Here is a 27,466-nt window from a genome sequence, read left to right on the forward strand (position 1 = left end):
CAGCAAGAGAAAAACGACAAATAACATACAAGGAAACTCCAATCAGGCTATCAGCTGATTCCTCAACAGAAATTCTACAAGTCAGAAGGGAATGGTATGATATATTTAAAGTGATGAAAGTGAAGAACCTACAAGCAAGAATATTCTACCCAGCAAGTCTCTCCTTCAGATTTGATGGAGAAATCAAGCTTTCCAGACAAGCAAAAATTAAGAGAATTCAGCACCACCAAAGCAGCTTTATAATTAATGCTAAAGGAACTTCTCTAGGCAGAAAACAAGAGAAGGAAAAGCCCTACCTACAGAAAATAAACCAAAAACAATTAATAAAACCATAATAGGAACATACCTATCGATAATTGCCTTAAATGTAAATGGGCTTAATGCACCAACCAAAAGACATAGACTGGCTGAGCAGATGAAAACATGTGCCTGTATACACTTCCACTTATCCTATCATTCTGCTTGACCCCCCAAATTGTATGTAATTCTTTTATATTGTTAGGCTAATCGTGTTCCCATTATGGCTTGCAATTGTAATTATCTTTTAGTTTTTGCCTGGCTATTGATTATGAAAACTGATAAATATTTTTACTATTGTAATTATGTAACTATTATTCACTTAATCATATCATTGTATCATGATTGGTTAACAGAAAAATCATAGAATTCTATATCACCAAAACTACTATTTAATAGAAAAACCTGTAATAATTTTTAAAAATCTAGATGCATATCAGAATTATCTTGGAATTCTTTGAAAATTACAAATGCCCAGGTATTGCTTTCTATTTTTTGCCAGAGCTCCAGGTATGTTTCTAATGGACAGCCATGTTTAAAAACAACTGTATTATATGAGAATCTTTTACATTTATCTAGTTTGTTTCACTTTTTCTATTTCAGGGCTCCCATTTCATTTAGTTTGTTTTCCAATTTCTCTATCTCTTCTTTTTTTTTTTTGATGTTCTTTCTCAAGCCTTTATCAAGTGTAGTAAAACAGCTTGTATAGATATATATGAGAAATATATATATAATATAATATATATATGTTAGAAAACCTATGAAGTTTTGCCTAATTAAAAGATAGATATGTGACAAGCACCAAAGGTTGACTGTGTAGCACAGGGAGCTACAGTCAGTATCTTGTAATAACCTCTAATGGAAAATAATTTCAAAAATAATATATGTGTATATGTATAACTGAATCACACACACAAAAATGAATTCTAGTTTTTGAAATTTAGTAATGTTTGTCTTTTTGCCAATTTTTGTAAGTGTCCTATGGCCATCTAATTACAATGTGTGAGATACAAAACTTTAAATATATTTGTGTAGGATATGACTAATATAAATTAGTTAAATATAAATCTATCATATTTAAATTATTAATGACACCATTCAAGGTGCTACTATTCTTATATTTTCTGCACTTGATAAAATATTATCAGAGAAATGTTAATATGTCTCAGTAAAATTATATATATTTTTCTTTTCCCTTGTATTTCTTCTGATTTTTGTTTTATGTATCTTTGTTTCCTTGTTGTTTAGGTGTCTAATAGTTTATGATGTCTATCTTCTTTGTGAATTGTACCTTTTATCATTAAAAATATTCATCTTTGTTTCATTTACAGTAAAAAAAAAAAAAAAAGAGTCTCCATTATCTGGTCCTTCTGCCCTCTTCTCCTCAAACACAGCCCCACATGCCTCTTATGCCCCCTCCTCCAACTCATCAAGCTTCTTAAGCAGGTTGTTTTCCTAAATTTTTCATCTGCTTTACCCTCTTCTGGACAGCACAGCACCCATTTCCCAGGGTAATAGCCATACAACTAGTTCTTTAACACTTAGCTGTTGAGTGGCCTGTTTATGAAAGATTTCAGTGGTATTGGGTAAGGAGTCCCTCTACTGTACCCATAAATCAGTGATTTTTTTTTTCTTATTTGTGTCCTCACTAGGCTCTCAGCATGTTGAAGGCAGGGCCTGTCTGCTGAGCCCCACAGTACATGTTCAATAAGTATCTGTAGAATAAATGAAAAATAGTGTTCTTAAAAGCTCTCTTGATTCCCAACTGAAAGTCCCAGGAAAGCAGCCCCAGAGTGAGGCTATGATGACAATATGTCTGCTAGTTGCTCTCTTGGGCACCTGGCCTGCTGCCTTGGATATGATTACCACTCTGCAGGGGGTGGATGATCAGGTTTAGTCTGCTTTTCCTAATTCTGTGACTATGATCACTTCACTTCATTCTCTGTGTCATATCTTTGAATCCAGGAAGATGATGGTGATAACAGGTTTCACAAGCTTTCTTTTGATCTGGGTAAAAATAGGATATTTCTACAGCATTAACCCCATCTGTTTGAATGAAACATATGGAAAATATCACCTTAAATTTGGACAAATAAGCAACACTTTGATCTGTATATGCTCAGTCCTTCCTTGGGTCATGTTAACTAACATTAAGCAGTATACTAGATTCTATTAGCAATAGTAGCTTTGCAGTATAAATACTACAAGAAGAATACTTGTCAGGAAAAACACTTGATTTTCAGGTACTGTTGTGTTTGCATAATAATATTACATAGGAATCTATGTGATATAAGGGCAAGTAGAGGAGTATGATCAAGTGTTCTGAGAAAGTGGTACCAGCTGTATATAAGAAAAAACATGATTTTTTTTGGTATCACCCAAACATGACTACTTTGAGACTCTATATGGAAAGTCTGTCTGTGGAATATTGCTGTATTGGGGAAAACAGGGAAGCATATAGATATTTGAAAATATTTTTGTCATATTTTGCGTATGGGATTTTGCTATATATGAAAAGCAAAAATTGAGGGTTCCCATAGGGGTTTCTTTCCTCTCTGTACCATTATGAGCTATATGATCTTGGGCTAGGTATTTAATATCCCTAAACATAAGCTACTTCTGAGCTGTTTAGTTGCTAAGTCACATCCGACTCTTTGCGACCTCATGCACAATAGCATGCCAGGCTTTCCTGTCCTTCACTATCTCCCGGAATTTGCTCAAACTCACGTCCATTAAGTTGGTGATGCTATCTAACCGTCTCTTCCTCTGCCACCCTCTTCTCCTTTTGCCTTCAACCTCTCCCAGCCTCAGGGTCTTTTCCAATGAGTCAGTTCTTTGCATCAGGTGGCCAAAGTATTGGAGCTTCAGCTTCAGCATCAGTCCTTCCAATAAGTATTCAGGGTCGATTTCTTTTAGGATTGACTGGTTTGATCTCCTTACTGTCCAAGGGACTCTCAAGAGTCTGCTCCAGCACCATAGGTCGAAAGCAAGTGTTCTTTGGTGCTCAGCCTTCTTTGCAGTCCAGCTCTCACATCCATACATGACTACTGGAAAAACCATAGCTTTGACTATATAGACCTTTGACAGCAAAGTCATGTCTCTGCTTTTTAATATGCTGTCTATTTTTGCCATAGCTTTCCTTGCAAGGGGCAAGTGTCCTTTAGTTTCATGGCTGCAGTTGAAGTCTACAGTGATTTTTGAGCCCAAGAAAATAAAATGTCACTGTTTCCACTTCTCCTTCTATTTTCCAGGAAGTGATGGGAACAGATGCCATGATCTTAGTCTTTTGAATGTTGAGTTTTAAGTCCTCTTTCACTTTCATCAAGAGGCTCTTTAGTTCCTCTTCACTTTCTGCCTTGAGAGTGGTATCATCTGTTTATTTGAGATTGTTGATATTTTTACTGGAAAACTTGATTCCAGCTTGGGCTTCATCCAGCCCAGTATTTTGCATGATGTACTCTGTGTAGAAGTTAAATAAACATGGTGACAATATACAGCCTTGTCTTACTGCTTTCCCAATTTGAAATCAGTCTATTGTTCCATTTCCAGTTCTAACTGTTGCTTCTTGACCTGTATACAGGTTTATCAGGAGGCAGGTTAGGTGGTCTGGTATTCCCATTTTCCACAGTTTGTGGAGATCCACGCAAAGGCTTTAGCAGAGTCAGTGAAGCAGAAGTAGAGGCTTTTCTGGAATCCCTCCCTTTCTCTACGATTCAATCAATGTTGGCAATTTGATCTCTGATTCCTCTGCCTTTTCCAAAGCCAGCTTGTACATCTGAAAGTTCTTGCTTCACATACTACTGAAGCCTAGCTTGAAGGATTTTGAACATTACCTTGCCAGCATGTGAAAGGAGTGCAATTGTATAGCAGAATGACTATTGTTTGGCGTTGCCCTGATTTTGAATTGAAATGAGAACTGATCTTTTCCAGTCTTGTGGTCACCGCTGAGGTTTCCAAATTTGCTGACATTTTGAGTGCAGCACTTTAACACAATTGTGTTTTTAGGAATTTAAAGAGCTCAGCTGAAATTTCATCACCTCCACTAGCTGTGTTCATAGTAATGCTTCCTAAGACTCACTTAACTTCACACTCCAAGATGTCTGGCTCTAGGTGAGTGACAATATCATTGTGGTTTTCTGTGTATTCTTTTTTAAAATACAGTTTTTTTAAAAAATACAGTTCTTCTGTGTATTCTTGCCACCTCTTCTTAATCTCTTCTGCTTCTCTTTTAGGTCCCTATTGTTTCCATCCTTTATTGTGCCCATCCTTGCATGAAGTGTTCCCTTGATATCTCCAATTTTCTTGAAGAGATTTCTAGTCTTTCCTATTATGTTTTTCCTCTATTTCTTTGCATTACTTGTATAAGAGGAATCATAAGAATACTCACCTCCTACAGTTTTTATGAAGATTAAATCTGGTAACACCCTTAAAGTTCTTAGAACAGTGTTTGTACATATCATTTACCTAAGAAACTTTGCTATCCACCCATCATCATCATGGAGAAGGCAACGGCAACCCACTCCAGTACTCTTGCCTGGAAAATCCCATGGACGGAGGAGCCTGGTAGGCTTCAGTCCATGGGGTCGCGAAGAATAGGACATGACTGAACAACTTCACTTTCACTTTTCACTTTCGCGCATTGGAGAAGGAAATGGCAACCCACTCCAGTGTTCTTGCCTGGAGAATCCCAGGGATGGCGGAGCCTGGTGGGCTGCCGTCTATGGGGTCGCACAGAGTTGGACATGACTGAAGCGACTTAGCAGCAGCAGCAGCAGCACCATTATTCACCACCTTTATTATATTTACACCACACACTGTTCCGTTGAACTGGGGCATAAAAAGCTCTATCTGGGCTTCTCGCTATAAGTCTGCTTTGATAGATGAACACCACAAAACATACTGCAGCATACCTGCACATATAATGTCAACTTCATTCTTATAACCTGCTCTTATTACTAAGTTATACCTTGTCCATTAATGCATGCTATCTTAAGAAAAAAACTACTTTTTTCTTGCCTGGGTCACCTGCTGCCATCCATTTCCTGTCATCTATGATATTGTCAAATCATTTTTCTTTCCATATGACTGATTAGGAAAATCTGGCTTTCTAATTCTTGATGGACACACTTTCTATGAAGTGTGCTTGGTACATGTTTGGTCTGTCTACCTTTTGGTGGGTTTCTCACATTCCCACTGAAGCTGGAGTTTTCTCACCCATTCCCAGGCCTCTACTGCACAGCATGGTCTAAGGTCAGCAGAGGGAGCCAAGAATGAATTGTTTATGTTTCGTACCTCATGGAAAGTTTTATTTCTCTTTTGAACTTATTGACTAAGAAACAGAGTAAGTTATGTCTTAAAATCTAGTGAAAATATTAGTTGTGGATTTTAGTATAATGGTGGTCTCCTAGTTCAAGTCCAAAATAATTATTTTCAAAATCCTAATCTTTCTTCTGAGATTGACTTTTGCCTATCTTAACAAATCTGCTTGACAGTTTCTGGATAAGCCCTCCTTGGTACTGTTGTTATGGAACAGAGCACAGAGGATACTGCTTGGGCAATATTCTACTTGCTCTATATTGATGCATGCTGGCAATTCTTCAGGTGAAATCAGACCCATCAACCTTTTCAGAGTATATTTTGACAAGCTTGCAATTCACAGCACATGATCCTGGTGATGGATATGAAGCTTCTGTGTGAAAGCTGTCAGTCCCATCATTTGACAGTTTATACGTGGGAAAAACTGTGTTTTGAGAGTCTCATCTAATCTTATAGTCACTGCATTTACTAATATTTTTGTGGTTATAGTTAAAGATAGTTCCATGGATTTTTAAACTGAAAAAATGTTTTCTATAAAGACAATAAAAGCAAGAGTAATTGCTGCAAATTCCCAGAAATACACTCTCTGAAGTCTTAACTTTTTAAAAATAGAATCATATTAAGGCTTTCTGATAGAGTAACTCAAATTCCTGATATAAGCAGGATACAATTCTAAATCAAAGTTCATTTATATTTGATGATAGAAACCAATAAATGTACCAGGAAAAGAGACATGCTGAGAAGGCAGTTCATCTTTTTTACTTTCCTCTCAAGGAATCTCCTTGGGTTGTGCTATTTTCAGAATGACATTCTGCTTACACCAGAGGAACTCAGATGCACTGGGATGGAGCCTCCCTTGCTGTGGCATGATCTCCTGAATCTTCACTTTACCACCTTCAGCAATTGGCAACCTTATCTTCTCCACAGAAGGTAATTACTTGTCAGAGGATGCCTGGTTCCCCATCTCTCTCTGTATACTAATGGAAGGGATCATGACCGTGGAATTTGCATGAGAACTTTCAAGGGCTTTAGGGTGTTAAAATTTAATTTAATTGCTTGATTCATTTCATCGAAAAGAAGCCAAGAGTACTATCACATGGGTACACAAGAAAGTGATCTGGGGAGGCTTTAGGAATTATTCATAGCTTCCTTCCCCACCTGAGACTTTCTGATTCAGTTAGAATCCAGGTATCAGCAGTTTAAGAAATCTCACCCAAGAGATTCTACTGTAGTGTTAGGATTGAGAGCTCTGCAGGCTGGGAAGAGAAATGTACAACAGTTTTTAATGACCCTTTCCTAATTCGTAGACTTGGTTCTATATACCTCTTGAATCTGAGCATTTATTAAAAGTTTTTAAATTATTAAGTATAGATCCTTTAAAAGTACAAGTATAGAAGACTGCAGTCTGTAAGACATGCTACATCTAAATAGCCTTAATGAATTATCTTAGAAATAATATCCTACAAAAATCAAGACACACTGCCATCATTACAAAACACTAAAAATAAGAGTTGGTGATCTGTTTTGTTAGCTACAAGTGTGTGCAATCACTTTTACTGAAAAATGAGGGATGGTATTTTTACTAATTCTCTGAGAAAAGATGTAAGCTCACAACAGTCTGAAATTCAGATAGACCTGTACCTCTTGGGCTACAAGAAATACTATCTCAAATGGAGAAATCCATTTCAAGGAATTTGACAAGATAAATGTTCTCTGCCAATCATACCACAAAATAAGTTTTATGTCTGCAAGTAGTGTGTTTAGTTTACCTATTTTCTTCTGTCAACAGCTGTCTTTGCATGACTTGAACCACCAAGAACATAGCAGACTCAGAGATCCCATGGGAAGATGTGGGCTCTGTTTAATATCTCACAACCCATAACTGTGGATTACCCACCTGTCCTTGGAAAAAAAGCAACAGCTTTCCCTCTAGTTCATATAGTCCTGTGCATGGGTGGCTCACACAGCATTAGTGGAATAACATACAACTACCATGAAGAAAATAACACATATGCAGATGGTATTTAAAAGGGAGGAATTCCCATCACCTTGTGGTCTCATGACAGTGAAGTACAACAGCTTCCTATGATGCAGCAGTTTTGACTCTCTAATTGCTCAACAGCTAGGCTGCCCAGGGTGATGAAAAGAACAGATGCCAAAGAACATGGAACTGAATGGAATTGAGTATGATCTTGTAAGGAGCTAGAGAAAACTCAAAGCCCCCTTCGTCATTCTGCTTTGAGTTACTAGGGAGGAAACCCTCTCCTAGCCCCACTTCCCTTCATTCATGCATCTGATGGTTATGAGTAGCCTCTCATATGCCTGTGCCAGAGTTTTGGGTACACATGTGAAGGGGTTTAGTTTTTCCTGGCACCCTAGCCTTCCTGCCATAATAAACAGAAGCTGCTTTATAAGACTGGCTGCTATTTTTTAATGTGACACATCTTCATCGGTCACACAGAGATTGCTAAGCTCACTCCTACAACTGTAAATAGAAATATTGTTCTTCCTCTTGACAAATATTCATTGAAGACTTGCTATATACCACATTGTTCTAAGTACCAAAAACACTTTGAAGTGAAAATCGTTCAGCCGTGTACAACTCTTTGCAGCCCCATGCACTGTAGCTTGCCAGGCTCCTCTCTCCGTGGAATTCTCCAGGCAAGTATACTAGAGTGGCTAGCCATGTCCTCCTCCAGGTGATCTTCCAAACCCAGGGATTGAACCCAGGTCTCTTGCATTACAGGTGGATTCTTTACTGTCTGAGCCACCAGGGAAGCCCAAGAATACTGGAAAGGGTAGCCTATCCCTTCTACAGAGGATCTTCCTGACCCAGGAATTGACCAGGGTCTCCTGCATTGCAGGCTGATTCTTTACCAGCTGAGTTACCAAGGAAGCCACCCCCTCCCCCTCACCACAAAAAACAAACGAAAAACTTCACCATATAGAAAATTGAAGGTCAGAAAATGAAGGTTTGTAGTTATACAAAATTCACTTCATGATTTAATGAGGTATAAATGAGGGCTTTGCTTAGTCTGTCTCTTCAATGATTCTAGCTCCCTCCATCCCAACAACTTATTCCAAGTTGTTCACCTGTTATGGCATTGTACATCAAGCAGTCTAATTCATCCTTCATTTTTACATAGTGATGGGTTGCTGTTGTTGTTATATACAGTCTCTTAGTCGTATCCAACTCTGTGACCCCATGGACTGCAGCATGCCAGTCTTCCTGGTTCTTTACTATCTCCCAGAGTTTGTTCAAATTCACGTCCATTGACTCGGTGATGCCATCCAACCATCTCACCCTCCCTTCTCCTTCTGCCCTCAGCCTTTCTCAGCATCAGAGACTTTTCCAATGAGTGGGATCTTCCCATCAGGTGGCCATAGTAATGGAGCTTCAGCTTCAGCAACAGTTCTTCCAATGAATATTCAGGGTTGATTTCCTTTAGGATCGACTGGTTTGATCTCCTTGTTGTCCAAGGGACTCTCAAGAGTCATCTCAAGCACCACAATTCAAAAGCATCAACTCTTCAGTGCTCAGCCTTCTTTATGGTCCAACTCTCACATCCACACATGACTACTGGAAACAGCATAGCTTTGACTATATGGACCTTTGGCATGAAAGTAATGTCTATGCTTTTTAATACACTGTCTAGGTTTGTCACAGCTTTCCTTCCAAGGAACAAGTGTCCTTTAATTTCATGGCTACAGTCACTGTTCACAGTGATTTTGGAGACCAAGAGATAAAATCTGTCACTGTTTTCAATTTTTCCCCTTTGATTTTCCATGAAGTGATGGGACCAGATGCCACGATCTTTGTTTTTTGAATGTTGAATTTTAAGTCACCTTTTTCACTCTCTTCTTTCACCCTCATCAAGACGCTCTTAATTCCTCTTAACTTTCTGCCATTAGAGTGGTATCATCTGCATATTTGATATTGTTGATATTTCTCCTGGCAATCTTAATTCCAGTTTGTGATTCATCCAGCCTGGCATTTCACTTAATGTACTCTGCATAGAAATTAAATATCAGGGTAACAATATACAGCTGTGACAAACCCCTTTCTCAATTTTGAATCAGTCCACTGTTCCATGTCCAGTCCTAATTGTTGCTTCTTGTCCTGCATGCAGGTTTCTCAGGAGGCAGGTAGGGTGGTCTGATATTCCCATCTCTTTAAGAATTTTCCACAGTGTGTTGTGATCCACAGAGTCAAAGGCTTTGGTGCAGTCAACGAAGCAGAAAAAGATTTTTTTTCTGGAATTCCCTTGCTTTCACTATGATCTAATGATGTTGGCAATTTTATCTCTTTGTTCTGCCTTTTATAAATCCAGCCTGTATATCTGGAAGTTACTGGTACATATACAGTGGAAGCTCAGCTTGAAGGATTTTGAACATTATCTTGCTAGCATATGAAATGAGCACAATTGTACAGTGGTTTGAGCATTCTTTGGCATTGCCCTTCTTTGGGATTGAAATAAAACTTGATCTTTTCCAGTCTTGTGGCCACTGCTGAGTTTTCCAAATTTGCTCACATATTGAGTGCAGCACTTTAAAACTATCATCTTTTAGGATGTGAAATAGCACAATTGGAATTCCATCATTTCCCTGGCTTTGTTCATAGTAATTCTTCCTAAGGCCCTCTTGACTTCACACTCCAGGATATCTGGCTCTAGATGAGTGACCACACCATCGTGGTTATCTGGGTCATTAAGACCTTTTTTTTGTATAGTTCTTCTGTATATTCTTACCACTTCTTCTTAATCTCTTCTGCTTTTCTTAGGTCCTTCCCATTTCTGTCCTTTATCAGGCCCATCCTTGCATGAGATGTTCCCTTGGTATCTCCAATTTTCTTTAAGAGACCTCTAGTCTTTCCCATTCTATTGTTTTCCTCTATTTCTTTGCATTGTTCACTTAAGAAGGCTTTCTTATCTCTCCTTGCTATTCTCTTGAGCTCTCCATTCAGTTGGGTATATCTTTCACTTTTTCTTTGCTTTCACTTCTTTTCTCAGCCTTTTGTAAGGCCTCCTCAGACAACCACTTTGCTTTATTGCACCTCATTTTCTTTGGTATGGCTTTCGTCCTCATCTCCAGTACAATGTTATGAACCTCTGTCCATAGTTCTTCAGGCACTCTGTCTACCAGATCTAATCCCTTGAATCTATTTGTCACCTCCACTATATAATCATAAGAGATTTGATTTAGGTTATACTTTAATAACCTAGTGGTTTTCCTTACTGTCTTCAACTTGCCTCTGAATTCTGCAACAACGAGCTGCTGATCTGAGCCACAGTCAGCTCCAAGTTTTGTTTTTACTAACCGTATAGAACATTTCCATCTTTTGCTGATTATGTTGCAAAGAACACAATCAATCTGATTTTGATGTTGACCATTTGGTCATCTGACCAGTGTGTTCTCTTGACAAATCTCTGGTGGCCTTCACCCTGCTTCATTTTGTACTACAAGGAGAAACTTGCCTGTTACTCCAGGTATCTCTTGACTTTCTTTCTTTGTATTCCAATCCTCTATGTAGCTGAGTAATATTCCATTGTGTGTGTGTGTGTGTGTGTGTGTGTATGTATATATATATATATACCACCTCTTCTTTATCCTTTCATCTATTGATGAACATTTAGCTCACTTTCATGTTCTGGCTATTGTAAATAGTGCTGCAATGAACCCTGGAGTATACGTGTCTTTTCAATTTATGGTTTTCTCAGGGTATATGTCTAGTGGTGGGATTTCTGGGTCATATTGTAGGTCAATGTTTGGATATTTAAGGAATCTCCATGCTGTCTTCCGCAGTGGCTGTGTCAATTTACACCTCCACCAACAGAGTAAGAGAGTTCCATTTTCTCCACACTCTCTCCAACACTTATTATCTATAAATATTCTGATGATGGACATTCTGACCAGTGTGAAGTGGTATCTCATTATAAGTTTGATTTGCACTTCTCTAATAGTGAGGGATGTTTACAAATTTTCATGTGCTTTTTGCCCATCTATATGTCTTCTTTGGAGAGATGTCTGTTTAGGTCTTCTGCCCTTTTTGATTGAGTTGTTTGCTTTTTTGATATTGAGCTCCAGGATCTGTTTGTATATTTTGGAGATTAATCCTTTGTCACTGCTTCCTTTGCAAATATTTTCTCCCAGTCTGAGGGTTGTCTTTTTGTCTTGTTTATGGTTTCCTTTACTTTGCAGAAGATTTTAAGTTTAATTATGTCCCATTAAAGCAATTTTTAAAAATTTTGGTTACTTTAGGAGGTGGGTCAAAAAAGTCTTCATGGTTTAAGTCAAAGAATGTTTTCTATATTTTCCTTTAAGAGCTTTATAGTGTTGGGTCTTACACTGAGGTCTTTAATCCATTTCAAGTTTATTTTTGTATATTTTAGGAAGTGTTCTAATTTCACTATTTTGCAAAAATTTCCAGATTTATCAGCATCACTTATTGAAGAGGCTCTTTTCTTCATTGTATATTCTTACCTCCTCTGTCACAGATTAAGTGACCATAGGTGGAGGGTTTATCTCTGAGCTTCCTATCCTGTACCATTGGTCTATATTTCTGTTTTTGTGTCAGTATAGTTTGAAGTTAGGGAGCTTGATTTCTCCAACTCCACTTTTCTTTCTCAAGATTGCTTTCGCTATTTGGGATCTTTTGTGCTTCCATACAAACTGTAAAAATTTTTGTTCTAATTCTGTGAAGACTGCCCTTGGTAATTTGACAGGGATTGCATTGAGTCTGTAAATTGTTTTGGGTAATATTTTCATTTTCACTATATTGATTCTTCCAATCCAAGAACACGGTATATTTCACCATCTGTTTGTGTTCTTGTTGATTCTTTCATCAGTGTTTTATAGTTTTCTGAGTGCAAGTCTTTTGCTTCCTTAGGTAGGTTTATTCCTAGGTATTTTATTATTTTTGTTAAAATGGCAGATGGGATCCTTTTCTTAATTTCTCTTTCTGCTGTTTCTTTATTACTGTATAGAAATGCAAGAGATTTCTGTGCATTAATTTTGTTCCTACAAATTTACCAGATTCATTGATGAGCTCCAGTAGTGTTCTGCTGGCATCTTTAGGATTTTCTATGTATAGTAACATGTCATTTGCAAACAGTGACAGTTTTACTTCTTCTTTTCCAATTTGTATTACTTTTATTTCTTTTCTTTTTTTTAATCTGATTGCCATTGCTAGGACTTCCAAAACTATGCTGAGTAAGAGTGGTGAGAGTGGACATCCTTGTTCCTAATCTTAGGAGAAATGCTGTCAGTTTTTCACCATTGAGAATGATGTTTGCCGTGGGTTTGTTGTATATGGTTTATATTATGTTGAGGTAGTTTCCCTCCAGGACCACTTTCTGGAGAGTTTTGTTTTTTGGTTTTTATCATAAACGGCTTTTGAATTTTGCCAAAAGCTTTTTCTGCAGTATTGAGTGATCATATGGTTTTTATTCCTTAATTTGTTAATATGGTGTATCACATTGATTGATTTGCATATATTGAAGAATCTCTACATTCCTGGGATAAGCCTCAGTTGATCATGGTGTTTGATCCCTTTAATGTGTTGTTGGATTCTGCTTGCTAGCATTTTGTTGGGGATTTTTACATCTAATGTTCATCAGTGATATTGGTCTATAATTTTCTTTTTTGTGTGTGATACTTTTGTCTGGTTTTGGTATCAGAGTGATGGTGACCTTGTAGAACAAATTTGGGAGGGTTCCTCTCTCTGCAATCTTTTATAAGTTTGAGAATGATAGGTGTTAGCTCACCTTTAAATGTTTCATAGAAATTCCCTGTGGAATCATCTGGTCCTGGACTTTTGTTGGAAGATTTTAATTATAGTTTCAAATTACTTATGATTGGTCTGTTTCATATTTTCTAATTCTTCCTGGTTCAACTTTGGAAAGTTGTACCGCTCCAAGAATTTGTCGATTTCTTCCAGGTTGTCCATTTTATTGGCATATATTTGCTTGTAGTAGTCTCTTATGATCCTTTGTACTTCTATAGTGTTAGTTGTGACTTCTCCTTTTTCATTTCTAATTTTATTAATTTGAATTCTCTCATTTTTTTTCTTGAGGATTCTGACTAAAGGTTTATCAATTTTATCTTCTCAAAGAACTAACTTTTGTTGATCTTTGCTATTGTTTTATTTTTTGTTTCTATTTCACTTATTTCTGCTCTGATTATAATTTCTTTCTACTGACTTTGAGTTTTGTTCATTCTTCTTTCTATAATTGCTTTAGGTATAAGGTTAGATTGTTTATTTGAGGTTTTTATTGTTTCTTGGGGTGAGGTTGAATTGCCATAAACTTCCATCTTAGAACTGCTTTTGGTTTTGGGTCATCATGTTTTCATTGTCATTTGTTTCTGTGTGTTTTTATTTCATCTTTAATTTCTTCAGTGATGTCTTGGTTATTTAGCAGTGTACCATTTAACTGCATGTGTTAGGGTTTTTTAGTTTTAGTTTTTCCTATACTTTATTTCTAATCACACAGATCTGTGATCTGAAAAGATGCTTGATGTAATTTCAATTTTCTTAAATTTTAGAGACTTGATTTTTGAGGCACGATGTTGTCTATCCTGGAGAGCGTTCCATGTACACTTGAGAAGAAAGTGTATTCTTCCACTTTGGGATGGAATGTCCTATAAATATCAATTAAGTGTATATGGTCTATTGTGTCATTTAAAGCTTGTCTTTCCTTATTTAATTTCTGCTAGATGATCCATCCATTGACGTAATTGGAGTGTTAAAGTCCTTCACTATTATTATGTTTCCATTTTTATGATTATTAGCATTTGCCTTATGTATTGTAGTGCTTTTATGTTGGATGTATAAATATTTATTATTGTTTTATCTTCTTAGATTGATCCCTTGATCATTATGTGGTATCCTTCCTTATCTCTTGTAAAGTCTGTATTTTAAAGTGCATTTTATAGGATATTGGTATTGCTACTCCAGTTTTTTCTTGATTTCCATTTGCATGGAGTATCTTTTTCCACCCCTGCACTTTCAGTCTGTCTGTGGCCCGAGGTCTGAAGTGGGTCTCTCATAGGCAGTGTATACACTGCGCTTGTTTTTGTGTCCCTTTATCTTATGTGTGTCTTCTGGTTGGGGCATTTAATCTACTTACATTTAAGGTAATTATCAATATGTGTGTTCCTATTATAATTTTCTTAATTGTTTTGGGTTTATTTTTGTGGGTCTTTTTCTCCTCTTGTGTTTCCTGCCTAGAGAAGCTCTTTTCTCATTTGTTGTAAGGTTGATTTGGTGGTGCTGAATTCTCTTAGCTTTGGCTTGTCTGTAAAACCTTTGATTTCTCCTTCAAATCTGAATGAGATCCTTGCTGGGTAGAGAATTGTGGTTGTAGGTTTTTCCCCTTTCAGCACTTTAAATACATCTTGCCATTCCCTTATGGCCTGCAGAGAGTCTGTTGAAAAATCAGCTGATAGTTTTATGGGGATTCCCTTGCATGCTATCTTTTGCTTTTCCCTTGCTGCTTTTAATATATTTTCTTTGTATTTAATTTTTGGTAGTTTGATTAATATGTTTCTCCTCGGGTTTATCCTGTATGGGACTCTCTGGGCTTCTTGGACTTGGATGACTGCTTCCTTTCCCATGTTAGGGAAATTTTAAACTATAACCTCTTCAAATATTTGCTCAGACCCTTTCTTTTTATCTTCTTCTTCTGGGACATCTATATGATTTAAATGTCAGTGTGCTTAATGTTGTCCCAGAAGTCTCTGAGATTGTCTTCATTTTTTTTTCATTGTTTTTTCTTTATTCTGCTCCTTGGTATTTATTCCCACCATTCTCTCTTCCAATTCACTAATTCATTCTTCTTCCTCAGTTATTCTGCTATTGATTCTTTCCGGTGTATTTTTCATTTCAGTTATTGTGCTATTGATCTCTGTTTGTTCTTTAGTTCCTCTATGTCTTTGTTAAAGATTTCTTGTATTTTCTCAATCCATGCTTGCATTCTATTTTCAAGATTTTGGATTGTCTTTACTATCCTTACTCTGAGTTCTTTTTCAGGCAGGTTTGCTTATTTCCTCTTAATTTATGGTCTTGTCGGTTTTTACCTTGCTCCTTTGTCTAATATATATATATATTTGTCATTTGTCATTTGTTATATATATATTTGTCATATATATATATAGTTGTCATTTCACTTTTTTTGATGGGTGAGGGCTATGTTCCTGTGTTATGGGTTGTTTGGCCTGAGGTATCCAGCACTGGAGTTTGCAGGTAATTGAGTAGAGCCAACAGACTGGTTCCAAATAGGAAAAGGAGTACGTCAAGGCTGTATATTGTCACCCTGCTTATTTAACTTATATGCAGAGTACATCATGAGAAACGCTGGGCTGGAAGAAACACAAGCTGGAATCAAGATTGCCGGGAGAAATATCAATAACCTCAGATATGCGGATGACACCACCCTTATGGCAGAAAGTGAAGAAGAACTAAAGAGCCTCTTGATGAAGGTGAAGGAGGAGAGTGAAAAAGTTGGCTTAAAGCTCAACGTTCGGAAAACTAAGATCATGGCATCTGGTCCCATCACTCCATGGGAAATAGATGGGGAAACAGTGGAAACAGTGTCAGACTTTACTTTTTTGGGCTCCAGAATCACTGCTGATGGTGACTGCAGCCATGAAATTAAAAGACGCTTACTACTTGGAAGGAAAGTTATAGCCAACCTAGATAGCATGTTTACAAGCAGAGACATTACTTTGCCAACAAAAGTCCGTCTAGTCAAGACTATGGTTTTTCCAGTGGTCATGTATGGATGTGAGAGTTGGACGGTGAAGAAAGCTGAGCGCCACAGAATTGATGCTTTTGAACTGTGGTGTTGGAGAAGACTCTTGAGAGTTTCTTGGACTGCAAGGAGATCCAATCAATCCATCCTAAAAGAGATCAATCCTGGGTGTTCATTGGAAGGTCTGATGTTGAAGCTGAATCTCCAATACTTTGGCCACCTCATGTGAAGGGTTGACTCATTGGAAAAGACCCTAATGCTGGGTAGGATTGGGGGCGGGAGGAGAAGGGGACGACAGAGGATGAGATGGTTGGATGGCATCACCGACTCAATGAGCATGGGTTTGGGTAGACTCCGGGAGTTGGTGATGGACAGAGAGGCCTGGCGTGCTGCAATTCATGGGGTCGCAGAGAGTCGGACACGACTGAGCAACTCAACTGAACTGAACTGAACTGAGTAGAGCCATGTTCTGCTCTTGAGATGTGGACTGCCAGGAGACCCCACTCTGATTAAAAGTCCCTGGGGTCTCTTTTAGTCCAGCAGTTAAAACACTGTGCTTCCACTGCAGGACTTCAGGACCAACCTCTGGCCTGTGAATTGAAATCCTACAATCTGTATGATGTGGCAAAACAAACAAAGAAAAAAAGGAGCAGAACAATAACAAAGAATAAAAAGTAAATTTAGAAAACTAACAGATATATTAGAAAAAATATATATGAAACAACTACTATAAGGTAAAACAGGACTTTAATGGTAAAAAAAAAAAAAGCAACCCTCCCCCAAACCTCAAAACACAAAACAAATAAAGAAGAAAAAAAAACCATACAAAACCTTGGCTGTGGGGGGCGAGACCTAGGTGAGATGGAGGTTATACAGGGGCATCGTCTGGGCTTATGGCCCCTGCTGCTGGAACAGGCTTTGAGTGGGAGTAGGGGAAGACCTAGCCTTAGCACAGTTTGAAGAGGGCCCTGGTGTGCAGAGGATTAGGCCCTGGACCTCAGCAGGCTCCACAGGGCCTCAGCCTGCTCCCCAAAGCTGAGTGGGTGGAGGGAACCCTAGGCTCGTTACCCAATCTTCTGACCCCCAGGGTCCTTCTCTGTCTGGCTGGACTCTTCCTCCTACCCCTCCTTCCAACACCCCTAAGGCCCACGTGGCTGGAGGGAGCCTTGGAGGGTGGAGGATCAGCCTGGGGCATCTTTAGGCTCCCCAGAGTTGAGTGAGTGGGGGAAACGCCAGGCATGTTCTCCCAATTCTCTGACCCCTCAGGGTCTCTCCTGGTCCCTGCTGATCCCCTTGAGGTAAGTGTGTCTCTCCAGGAGAGTGAACCCCTCTCCTTCCCCAGCTGCCCCTCAGGGGTGCAGGACCCATCTGGCCTCTGTTTCTCTTCCTTCTTTGCCCCCTCCCCATGTCCTATCCAGTTGCTCAGGGGTTCCTACTGCTTGCCTGGGTGTTAAGGACCCCCATCAGCATCTGATAAGTGCCCTAGTTGTGGGGAGTCAGGGACTCAGGGTTTTCCTCTCTGCCATATTGGCTTCATTCTCTGATGAAAGCTTTCATGAAACAACTATTCACTATAACATGGACAAAGTTATGGAAAAGGATATATGTGTGAGGCACTCCAGGGATAGCAATGGCAAGAACCCCAAAACTCTGATAGGCCTGCAGGACCTGCTGGAGAAAGGGGCTACTAAAGTTTGGAAAGGAAACTGCAGCCTTAAGAGAAGGCCACCTTATAGAAGGTGTCTCCTAGAAGAGCTCAGCGTGGAGGGCTCCAGAGGAATGATCATATTCTCTCCCCACACAGCCTACAAACCCAGCTAGAAGCCAGAAGCCAGGGATGTCTGTGGAAATGCTCCACAGAGAAACACATCCTGGTCACTGGTGGATGCAGAGAGTGGTGCAGAATAGGAAACGCGATCAGCCCAGCATAGTCACCCACTTTCCTTTTGTCAACATAACAGCTATTTCTGCGTTTGTATAAGTCAGAAGTTTCCCAACTGGAAGAAAACACTACGTACGTCCCATCAGCTAAACATCATCATGGGGAGATGTCAGTTTACTCATACTCACCTGAAACTTCAATCACATTGAGCAGCAGAGTGAACTTCTTTAACTGTATGTACTTTCAGGGGCATGTGGAGCTCCAAGTGGATGGTCTCAGCTTAATGACACCAGGACTGCGTTCTCCAGTGGAAACATTTCTCTCTTGATAATCAGAAACTCCAAACCTCTAAACCTAAGAAAGCAGAGACAGAAGCAGCAATTCCTGATGTGTGCTATTTGGGGTGAAGTTGACAACTTCCCCTGTATCCCCTCTGGGCATGCATCCCATAGACAGGTTTTAAAAAAAAAATACACTTCGTACACTGAGATAAAATAAAAATAACCTGTAAAGTTCTATTCTGCAGAATAAATAAAGTGATGAAAATTTCCTATCAGTTGCTGATTCTCTAATAAAAAGAAATTCCACCTTGATCTCTAATCACTGACTACATCTGAAGATATGTCATGCCTTTGTGGATATAAAAATCATGTGAGAAAATTCCTCCCTCATAAGCATGCTAAATATAAACTCATTAACCTTGACAATTTTGTAGAAGTCTCTCCCAGTTAAATGCTTGCTATGGTTTGACTTACCAAGTCTTCTGAAGTCTGATTCTCTTACACTTCTTCAAGGAAATGTCTGTTTTTACCTTTCTAAATGCTTTTATATTTCACTCTTCTTTTCACATGTCCCTGGTCACCTCAGGGATATGTGAGGTCTGTGAACTTTTGCAGGATTTATTTTTAAGTATCAGATATGCATGGGTCCCACAAAGACTGTTCACTATATTTTGTTTTAAAGATTCATTTAGCATCATGATATCATTATAATTGAGCAGTGTAGTGTTCTATGGATCATTAGCATAATAAAGCTATTTCCAAACTATATATTAAAATGGAACAGGAAAGTAAATATAGCCTTGGGTTAAGGCAAAAAAAGGTGTATGGTTGTTCTTGTCACATAAAGTCAACTGCATAAAACAATTACCTTTGTTGATGAGATTTGGGAAGAAAATATTAGGTCAAGAGCTGCATAGCAGTACCAGGTACTACACTGATATACTCCAGTTAAAATATTGTATCTTGAGCAACACCACTATCTGAATAAGTGTTCTACAGATCCTGACCTTTCTCCAGAATCCTTCCAGTTTTGCATTGGTAGTAAAATACAGTGAAATGAGATACACTAAGAATCACAAACCCTTCATCTTTTGGGATTTGTAGTATGACACGAATCTCTGAAATTTCCCCAGTAATATGCCATTGCTTTGTTAAATAAGTCAGATAGGGAGTAAACCAGGGTCTTCCTTCCAACTGGACTTTCTGATTAAAATAACCTTCATTATATAAATCAGAAAATCAAGATGGGACTATGCATCTCACTAAATAAAACTATTCCTAATTTTGTCCTGGGAACTCAGAAACTTAAACCACAAAGTGTGTTCACAATACCGCCAGATCCAGTATATGTTGAATTCAAGCCAAATACATTTCACCTATATATTACACATGGCACACTTTCTGAATGATGGGCAACATGTGAGTATTTCCCTTTCCAAGCATGAGTATTTCCATTTCCTTACTCTACAATAGCTCTGGCAAATGGGAGCATTTCCTTCCGGGGAAGACCTTAGAGGGAGGAGAACTGTTCATACTTGTACCTGTGTGACTGGTCCTTTCTCACAAAGATTCAACATATTTCTCAGTCATAGAGCTTCCATGTGAACTATCACAATGTAAGAAATGATTTTACATTGAAAGTCTTTCCTTTAGTATAGCCTCCTTTGATACTCGTCTTCTGAATAACTTACTGTAGCTTTTACATCAGCACTTGCTGCATCATCTTGCATCTTTATATTATGGACAAGGCTTCTTTCCTTTAACCTCATGGACCAACCTCTGGGGGCTTCAAACTTTTCTTCTGCAACTTTCTCACTCCTCTCAGCCATCATAGAATTGAAGAGAGCTTGGACCTTGCTTTGGTTGCTATGACCAAGGGAAAGTTATGGCTGGCTTGACCGTCTATCCAGACCACTAACACTTTATCAGCACTAAGATTGCTTTTCTTTCTTATCATTTGTGTATTCACTGGAGTAGCATTTCTAATTTCTCTTCAGAACTTTTCTTCTGCATTCACAAGTTGGCTTACTGGCACGAGAGGCCTCGTTTTACATCTGTCCTGGCTTTCAACATGTCTTTCATTCTAAGTTTGATCATTTCTGGCTTTTGATATAAAGTAAGAGATGTGCAACTCTTGCTTTTGCTTGGACACTTACAGGCCATTGTAGGGTTATTAACTGACCTAATTTCAATATTGCTGATTTCAGGGAGTAGGGAGGCCTGAGGCAAGGGAGAGAGATGAAATGGACTGGTTGGTTGATGGAGAAATCAGAACACACCTATTTATCCATGAAGTTCACTGTCTTATACAGGGATAGCTTGTGGTGCCCCCAAACAATTACAATAGTAACATCAGATGTCATCAACTATAATACATATAACAATAAAGGAAGAATTTGAAATATTGCAAGAGTTTTCAAGATAAGACAGAGATGGGAGGTAACAAAATGCTATTGGAAAAATGGTGACAATAAAATTACTTGATGCATTGTTGCCACAACTTTCAATTTAAAAAAAATGCAGACCTCATTTTATTATATTTCACTTTATTGCAAACTGTGAAATGCAATAAAGTAAAATATAATAAAATGAGATCTGCCTGTATTTGAAATATTCATTGATAGTTGAAGATAACAGTAGAAAGTCCTATGTTGGAATGAATTCCTTGTTTCCAGTCAGAATAATATGATTCTGGAATGGTTGTTGCTGTTTAGTCACTAAGCCATGTCCGACCCTTTTGCGATCTCATGGACTATATCCAGCTATGCTCCTCTGTCTGTGGGATTTCCCAGGCAAGAATCCTGGAGTGGGTTTCTATTTCCTCCTTCAAGGGATCTTCCTGACCCAGGGATGCAACCCAGGGCTCCTGCATTGGTAGGAAGATTCTTTACCACTGAGCCACCTGGGAAGCCCTCCTGGAATGGTAGAGATAAGATAATGGAACTAAAAAGTCAGCATGTGGATTGGCAGAGTGCTTCTAAAAAATGTTTATTTTGGAATAATTTTAAATTTATTGAAGTATTTCAAAGACAGTTTTTGTATGTTCTTCACTCAACTTCCCTAATGTTAGCGTCTTATATGTCTGTTGGTATACTTGCCAAAACTAAGACATTAACATGATATAATACAATTAACAAACACTTCATTGGAATTTAGCTAGTTTTTTGTCTACTGTTTAGTTCTGTTCCCAGATCCAATCCAGGGGCACCACATGGCATTAGTCATCTCATCTCCTTAGTCTCCTTGTCAGCATTACTTTATTGACAAAGGCTTATATAGTCAAAGCTATGGTTGTTCCAGTAATCATGTATGGATGTGATAGTCATATGGACCTGGGCTTCCCTGGTGGCTCAGATGGTAAAGCGTCTTCCTGCAATGTGGGAGACCCGGGTTTGATCCCAGGGTCGAGAATATCCCCTGGAGAAGGAAATGGCAACCCACTCCAGTATTCTTGCCTGGAAAATTCCATGGATGGAGGAGCCTGGTAGGCTACAGTCCATGGGGTCACAAAGAGTTGGACATGACTGAGCGGCTTTACTTTACAACTGGACCATTAAAAAGGCTGAGCACTGAAGAACTGATGTTTTTGAACTGTGGTGTTGGAGAAGACTCTTGAGAGTCCCTTGGACTGCAAGGAGATCAAACCAGTCAATCCTAAAGGAAAAGAACCCTTCATATTCATTGGATACTGAGTCTGAAGCTCCAATACTTTGACCCCCTGATGTAAAGAACCAAATCATTGGAAAAGACTGACGCTGGGGAAGATAAAAGACAGGAGGATAAAGGGACAACAGAAGACAAGATGATTGGATTGGATCACTGACTCAATGGACACGAGTTTGAGCAGGTGTGCTGCAGTCCATGGGGTCACAAAGAGTTGGACACAAATGAGCAACTGAGCAACAACAACAACTCCTTAGTCTCTTCTGAACTGTGATAGTGTCTTAGTCTTTTTCATGATCTTGACAGTTTGGGAGAGTATTTGGTATTTGGTCAGGTATTTTGAGTTTGTCTGACTAATGCTAGTGATAAGACTGGGCTTAAAGGCTTTGAGGAAGGATACTACAAGTGTGTAGTATTTCATCACATCATTTCAGGGGGTACAAGATAGCAACTGACTCCTTACTGATAGTTACCTTGATAATTTTTTTAACATAAGATTCATCAGGTTTTTTCCTCTGCAAATTTGCCATTTTTTTTTCTTCTCATACATACTCTCTTGTTTGAGAGCTAGTCATGAAGTCTAGCTCAAATGCAAGAGGAGGGGAATTAAGTTCTGTCTTTTAAAAAGAGAGTATTTATTTATATATATGATTTGAAATTCTACTGTAAGAAAGATTTATGCCTTCTCTCACATTTATTTACTTGCTCAGTCATTAGTTTATATTATTTTGGTCTCATGGATTTTTTAATTCTTTGGATCATAATTCAATACTTTTATTATTTATCTTACTCAGAATGCTTCAGCTCTTTCACAGTGGCTCCTTTATCCTTTTGACCTGCAGCCATTTTTATTTAAGCACTATATCCTGGTAGTACAGGATGCTCAAAGACCATCTTGTGTTTTTCTTTTCCCAGCCCATTTCCATAGGGAGCTCTTATTCCTTTTAGTAGAGAACAGTATTAGAAAGCTACTACTGCTCTCTCCTTAGTAGAGAAAAGTATTAGGTGCATTCACTACTATCACTTTGTTACTGTTTCAGCAGACATAGTTAGAAAATATATATTTGCTTATTATCCATACACACATATATATGTACTCTTTATTTATATACATATATACAATAGACATAGGTTTATAATTGAATTATGTGTATATGTATATTTTCATATATAAATATAAAGATTAACATTAGTTCATACTGATATTTTCAGTGTGAACCCAGCACCTAAGACTTTATTCTAGTTCTCCATCCCCTTACATATTACTAGCTTCATTTCTGATTATGGGAAACCTGGTTCCCATTTTTTACAATTTAAATATTTATTTAGCAGTATTATATATATAATTTAAACTCAGAATTAATGACCCATATGTTATTTATATACAATTGTTTTTCTCTTTCCCTGGTAGTTTCAGACAGTTAAGAATCTGCCTGCAATGTAGGAGACATGGATTTGATCCCTGGATAGGGAAGATCCCGTGGAGAAGGGAATGGCTACCCACTCCAGTATTCTTGCCTGAAGATTTCCATGGCCAGAAGAGGTTGGCGGGCTACAGTCCAAGGGGTCACAAAGAGTCAAACAAGACTTAATGACTAACACTTTCACTTTTTGACTTGAACATAACAGTAGTCAGCAAAAAACTGTTTTCCAAAGTTACTTAGGTCAGATCATTTTTGCTTTTCTTTAATGAGATTATTATTTGCCTACAATAACTATAAATAGATATACATTAAATAAATATAATTCTTTATTACAGTATGAATCCAATCTTGTGATCTTGGGATTTATGCTTTCACTGGAGATTAATAGTTTCTGTAGCATACAGTTCTATGGGTTTTAGCATTCATAGATGCATGTGTGTATCGTTGTCGTGTGTGTGTGTGTGGTGAGTTGCTCAGTGTGTCCCACTCTTTGAGACACCATGGACTGTCCCTGGGATTCTCCAGGCAAGAATACTGGAGTTGATTGCCATGCCTTCCTCCAGGGGATATTCCCAACCCAGGGATAGAACCCAGGTCTCTCGCATTGCAGGCAGATTCTTTACCATGTGAGCCATCAGGGAAGACCAGCTATCATTGCTGGACCATATAAAAGAATTTCATTACTTTAAACTTTCCATGTGGTACCTTTGGCATCAACCCCACCTATGTCAAACTCTGACAATCACTGGTCTGTTCTCTGGCCTTATAAATTTACTTTTTAAAAATAAAATTATAGTCATGGAATTACACTATGTGCATCCCTTTGTATCTTTCTTCTTTCACTTGGAACAACTTATTTAATATTGATCCATATTCTGCAGGGTTCAGTAACTCGCATTTTTGTATCGCTGAGAAATATCCCATTGTATTATACACTACAGTTTCTTTATACATTCATCAGCTGAAGAGTATCTTGTCAACTAACTGGACCTGAAAATGTTTTTTTGAAACTTTTTACTTTACTAGAAATTTAATTTATTTAATAGATATATGGCTATTCAGCTTACCTATTTCTTCTTGAGTGAGTTTTGGTAATTTGAGTCTTCCTAGGAATTGGTCTATGTCACATAAGTTTATTTTTGCCTTTGTTACTGTTACTTTTAAATATCTGTGGAGTCTGCTGATGTTGCCTGCTTGATTCATGATTTTGGTAACTTTTTTTTTTTCTTTGTTTTGTTTTTCCTTTTTTTGTTATGGTCCCCCTAGAGGTGTATCAACTGTACTGATCTCTCTTTGGCAGGGAACTCCAGAGATCAGATTGCCAATATCCGCTGGATCATCGAAAAAGCAAGAGAGTTCCAGAAAAACATCTATTTCTGCTTTATTGACTAGGCCAAAGCCTTTGACTGTGTGGATCACAATAAACTGGAAAATTCTGAAAGAAATGGGAATACCAGACCATCTGACCTGTCTCTTGAGAAACCTGTATGCAGGTCAGGAAGCAACAGTTAGAAATTGACATGGAACAACAGACTGGTTCCAAATAGGAAAAGGAGTCCGTCAAGGCTGTATATTGTCACCCTGCTTATTTAACTTATATGCAGAGTACATCATGAGAAACGCTGGGCTGGAAGAATCACAAGCTGGAATCAAGATTGCTGGGAGAAATATCAATAACCTCAGATATGCAGATGACACCACTCTTATGGCAGAAAGTGAAGAAGAACTAAAGAGCCTCTTGGTGAAAGTGAAAGAGGAGAGTGAAAAAGTTGGCTTAAAGCTCAACGTTCAGAAAACTAAGATCATGGCATCTGGTCACATCACTTCATGGGAAACAGATGGGGAAACAGTGGAAACTGCCAGACTTTATTTTTTTGGGCTCCAAAATCACTGCTGATGGTGATTGCAGCAATGAAATTAAAAGACGCTTACCTCCTTGGAAGGAAGGTTATGGCCAACCTAGATAGCATATTTAAAAGCAGAGACATTACTTTGCCAACAAAAGTCCGTCTAGTCAAGGCTACGGTTTTTCCAGTGGTCATGTATGGATGTGAGAGTTGGACGGTGAAGAAAGCTGAGCACCGCAGAATTGATGCTTTTGAACTGTTGTGTTGGAGAAGACTCTTGAGAGTCCTTTGGACTGCAAGGAGATCCAATCAATCCATCCTAAAAGAGATAAATCCTGGGTGTTCATTGGAAGGACTGATGTTGAAGCTGAAATTCCAATACTTTGGCCACCTCATGTGAAGTGTTGACTCATTGGAAAAGACCCTAATGCTGGGTAGGATTGGGAACAGGAGAAGAAGGGGACAACAGAGGATGAGATGGTTGGATGGCATCACCAACTCGATGGACATGGGTTTGGGTAGACTCTGGGAGTTGGTGATGGACAGGGAGGCCTGGCGTGCTGCGATTCATGGGGTCACAAAGAGTCGGACACGACTAAGCGACAGAACTAATATTCAATAAGTAAGTGAAAGTCATTCAGTTATGTTTGACTGTTTGCCACCCCATGGACTGTATAGTCCATGGGATTCTCCAGACCAGAACACTGGAGTGGGTAGCCTATCCCTTCTCCAGCAGATCTTCCTGACCCAGGAATCGAACCAGGGTCTCCTGCATTTCAGGCAGATTATCTACCAGTTGAGTTACTGGAGAAGCCCTATATTCTGTAATAAACTATAATGGGAAAGAATGTTAAAAAGATATTGCTTTCCTAACCAAAATTAAGATAGATTTTTTACTTTCATAGTAATGTCATCATCTCAATTGTTTATTATAAAAACTTACATAGAGAACACAGTCTTTAGAAAGTTGAGCAATTTTTACAGGAGGTGGTTTAACAGAGCAGGAAATCACAGACCTGAGTCCTAAGGCTTAAATTTTAGTCCTGGTTCAGTTTATTACCACCTGGACATCCTCTGACACACACATCAACTTTCTCATATATGAAACAGAGAAAAATAACTTTCATGCCCTCTGGGTTATTGTGTAATGAAGCATTGTAATATATAAAATGTGTGTTATTGCTAGCATTTTTTCTTTCAGAAAATTTTTATCCCTAAATTCAGACTTGTGCAAAAGAACAATGATTGTTTTCTTTTACTTATCTAGCCATCCAGAAAAATATCATCATTTTTGCAGTGATGAATGTGTGCATGTGTAACTATCTTAAGGGATGATGCATGAGGAAGAGAGTGAATTCTTGTGAACATAGCAAATCAGCTCTCTATATATCTATTAAAAAAGAAAAGAAGCTTAATAAAATTTATCTCTTTATATATATATATATATTTGAATAGATAGATAGATAGACAGATAGATATAGATCTAAGTCACTTCGCTGTACACCTGGAAAAAAACATGATAAAACAAGAATACTTCAATTGAAAAATTAAAAAACAGCTTTGTTGATCATTGTTTTTGTTTTTCTTTCTGTTATCAATTGTATTGATTTGCTATAATTTGTACTATTTTATTCTTTCTGTTTGCTTTTGTTTTAGTTTTCGTTTTTTTCTAGTTTCCAGTTTCTCTAATGGAATAAGTTACTGAAGTTAAATCTTTCTAACACAAAGGTTTAATGTTATAGATTTACTTGCAAGCACTAACTAAGCTGTATTTCTCAAATTTTGACGTTTTCATTCTCTTTTCATGATGTAAATTAGTACACTTTAATTTTTAGGGAAATTAACTTTTATGCAGAGTACATCATGCAAAATGCAGGGCTGGATGAAACACAAGCTGGAGTCAAGATTGCTGGGAGAAGTATCAACAACCTAAAATATGCGGATGACACCACCCTTATGGCAAAAAGCGAACAGGAACTGCAGTCTCTTGATGAAAGTGAAAGAAGAG

At 38.1% G+C, this 27,466-nt stretch overlaps 1 long non-coding RNA gene across 1 annotated transcript in view; it reads left to right on the forward strand.

Annotated features, from left to right (window-relative positions):
- Positions 1-26,757, forward strand: part of LOC145530306 (uncharacterized) — a 161,634-nt gene extending 134,877 nt beyond the window's left edge. Inside the window, exons 14-15 of the long non-coding RNA XR_014071644.1 lie at positions 6,416-6,543; positions 24,912-26,757. This is a non-coding gene — a long non-coding RNA (uncharacterized LOC145530306). The remainder of the gene's footprint in view (positions 1-6,415; positions 6,544-24,911) is intronic.
- Positions 26,758-27,466: the final 709 nt, after the last annotated feature.

The sequence above is a fragment of the Giraffa tippelskirchi genome, chromosome 12, assembly GCF_054371585.1.
Source record: "Giraffa tippelskirchi isolate mGirTip1 chromosome 12, T2T-mGirTip1v1.2.pri, whole genome shotgun sequence".
Taxonomy (NCBI): Eukaryota; Metazoa; Chordata; class Mammalia; order Artiodactyla; family Giraffidae; genus Giraffa; species Giraffa tippelskirchi.